A 3,465-nucleotide genomic window follows, 5' to 3' on the forward strand; every position below is an offset into this window, starting at 1 on the left:
TTCTACTGTGTGCTAAGCATTAATTTTGATTTGGGATGCAATGTATAGAAATCAAAGTTTAATGTGCAGGACCACTGGACAGGCAACCAGATCAAAGCTGTACAGTCCTGTAAAATTTAAGAATGCTGGTGGGTAATTAAACAATTAACAGGAAGCGGCAGCAGCAGCAGCACCACCAATCACATTCTCAACCCAAATGATGGTCAGGCCTGAGTGCGGAAGTCCAGACCAGAGTGTTTGCAACAATCTTTGATCAGAAGTGCTATGTGATTTCTCCATTTTTAGTCTTGATCCCAACCATCTCAAGTTGGCACCTAACTTGATTCACTCCAAATGCTGAGGAGAACCAGCTTAAAGCATTGGATACAGCAAGAACACTAGGATCAGATGACAACTTGGCCTTGGTCTAAATATCCTGGAGAACTTGGTTCTGGAAGAGTTCCCAATGTTGGTATTTGAATGCATTATCAAGCAGTGTTTGTAAAATTTGAATTATGGGAGTCACCACTAACTGGAATCAAAGCATCTAAATCTGGGATATTGGAGTTCACCACAGCCATGGGCAAGACCCACAAGTAGTCATACAGCACAGAAACAGGCCCTTTTTGCATTCATGCTGACCAAACACCCATTTACACAAACCCCATTTTATTGTTTCCCACATTCCTATTTATAATGGCCAAGCCCTTCTCCCCTATCTCTTTCCCTTTTTTCTTTCTTCCAGCACTTTCCCCCCCCCCCCCCCCAAATCATAATGCACACCTACATAGTTGGGCAGTTTATAGTAGTCAAGTAAGTTAACACACCTTTGGGATGCCTAGAAGAAATCCAGACACATGGAGAATATAAATTCCACACAGCACCAGAGGTCTGAATTCAACATGATGTGGATTGCAGGAACTGAGGCAGCAGTTTGACTAGTTATATCACTGTGCTGCCCCTACTTCAAATGTTTCATAATGGACCACCACACACTCGAGGCCTTGGAGTGATGGTCATTGATTATTAGTGTTCAACTCCTTTCACAACCCCTTGAGTTATGAAACTGTCTGAGCTTGCACCAGGCCTGGCTGATTGACAATGTTGGGTAATAACAATTTCTAACATTTTGTTTTTGGTGACCTTGCTATTGCTGAGCATTGTGGGTCCCATTGCAACAACACTGCAAGGTCATTATCATTTGGGATAAAGCAGCCTATTTGATGGGTAGACCGCCACCTTTTAAATTTATTCCCTTTCCATTGATGCATCATAGCTGTACTAGTGAAGGCTTCTTTGGGAGCACCTACCACTTCACTTCACTTTCATTCCTGGGAGCTTAGGAATGTGATCACCTCCATAGTCCTGCATCATCCTACACTGGACATGTGTAGTTGAGGTTTTTCTCCCTCCCTTAACTAGGTTGGTGTCCTGGATCTCCCTATTCACTGGTACTGGTCATCTGCTCTAATAGAGTATCCTGCTATTTGACTCTGTCAAATTTTGTCAGTTCTGTGAATTGGTTTGGGACATTGCTCTCTTTTAAGATTATTTAAATACAAGTTGGTTTTGGAGCAGATTTTGATCTTTCACTCTCATTTCTATTTCCGTTTGGGAGAATGATTTGGGTTTGGCGACAAAGTTGTGTATGTAGGATTTGCCTGTGATTCACTGGTGAGCCTTCCCCCTCTAGTGGGGAAACATAGACTTCTAAAATGATAGTCATAAATGTAAGATAAAAGGCTTCTGTGTTATAAACATGTTCCAATTTCCTGCAGGATTAATGTTATTAGGGGATCATGATCACTATATTTGACCCTTGGCCAATCCAAGATATGAAGGTTGCTTTATAGCAATGCTGCAGCCATCCTGACTGGTTTTAAACCATTAAAACATAATAGAAATATGATTTTTGCTTCAGAATACCATGTGCTGAATTCCATAAGTGTGCTTGTAACAATGTACAGCAAAGAATGTACTATTCCAATATCTTAATGGCTTATGACTTCCCTTTTACAAAGTAATTATTCAAAGTCCTTGAATTCAAAGACTTGGCTAAATGTCTCTTAAACACTGCAATTGTTTATGCCTCTAGAGCTACCTCTGGCAGTTTATTCCATATACTCATCACCTGTGTGTGGGGGGGAACATTTCCCCTCTGGTCCCTTTTTAACTCTTCCCTCCCCCTCTTTTTCTCTCTTTTTAACCCCCCCCCCCCTTTTTGTTTTAAAATCTATGTCCTTGGGTTTTGTATTCCCTTGCCCTGAGGAAAAGACTGTGACCATCAACTTTTTCTATGCCCCTCATGATTTTATAAACCTCTAAGGTTTCCCCTCAGCTCCTACACTCCGGGGGGAGGTTCACCACCTGTCCAGCCTCTCCTTGTAACTCAAATTCCCGGTAGCATCCTTGTAAATCTTTTCTGGACCCCTTAATGATGCCCTTCCTATAGCTGGGCAACCAGAACTGAGATCAATACTCCAAGTGCAGTCTCACCAATGACTTGTACAGTTGCAACTGTACGTCCCAACTTCTATACTCAATGCCCTAACTGATGAAGGCAAGTGTGCCAAATGCTGCCTTCACCACTCTGTCTACTTGTGCCACTTTCAGGGAATGGTACCTGTAACCTTGGGTCTCCCTTCTACAACACCCTCCAGAGCCCTACCACTTGCTGTGGAAGTCATATCCTGGTTTAACTTACCAAACTGCAACACCTTGCACTTGTCCTGTAAATCAGAGGCTTGTCCTTGCAGTCCTTCTTAAATGAAGGTACAATATCAGCCATCCTTCAATCTTCTGGTACCTTGCCTGTGGCTGAAGATGATGCAGATATCTCTGCCAGGGCCCCTGCAACTTCTTCCCTATCTTCCCACAGTGTCCTAGAATACACTTGATGTCCTGCGGATTTATCCACCTTAAGACTGCCAGCACCAGCTCTGTTGTAATGTGGTTATGTTCCAATACATCACTATCCATTTCCCTTAATTCCTTGGCTTCCACGACCTTCTCCATGGTAAGTACAGGTGAGAAATATTTATTTATCTCACCCATTCCCTGTGGCTTCACACTGATATTTTAGGCAACAAATGTCCAAATTCATTAGCACATTATGAGAATGATTAGCCCAAGCTTTCAATGCATGCCAAGAATTGAAAATATGGTTTGGGAGATATACATAAAATTAGTTGAAAAAGTAACACCCTCCCAATGTAAATAGCCAGTCCAAAAATAATGATAACTGCAAGTGAAAGCTGAGCTGCTTTGATAGAACAGGAATATTTGTGACTATCTGGATCCAGAGATTACAGTTTGTATTTATTGGTGGAATGAAAAAGGAAGTGGGAGTAACTCTGAGATTGCATGCAAATGTTTTCAGTGTGACAGTTTCATTGCTGCAGTATCATTTAATCTGTAGATATCCATGGAGAATGTGTAGATAATGGTTTCAATTTACAACGTCACTTGAGCTTATTCTCCAATTTA

The sequence above is a fragment of the Pristis pectinata genome, chromosome 8, assembly GCF_009764475.1.
Source record: "Pristis pectinata isolate sPriPec2 chromosome 8, sPriPec2.1.pri, whole genome shotgun sequence".
NCBI lineage: Eukaryota > Metazoa > Chordata > Chondrichthyes > Rhinopristiformes > Pristidae > Pristis > Pristis pectinata.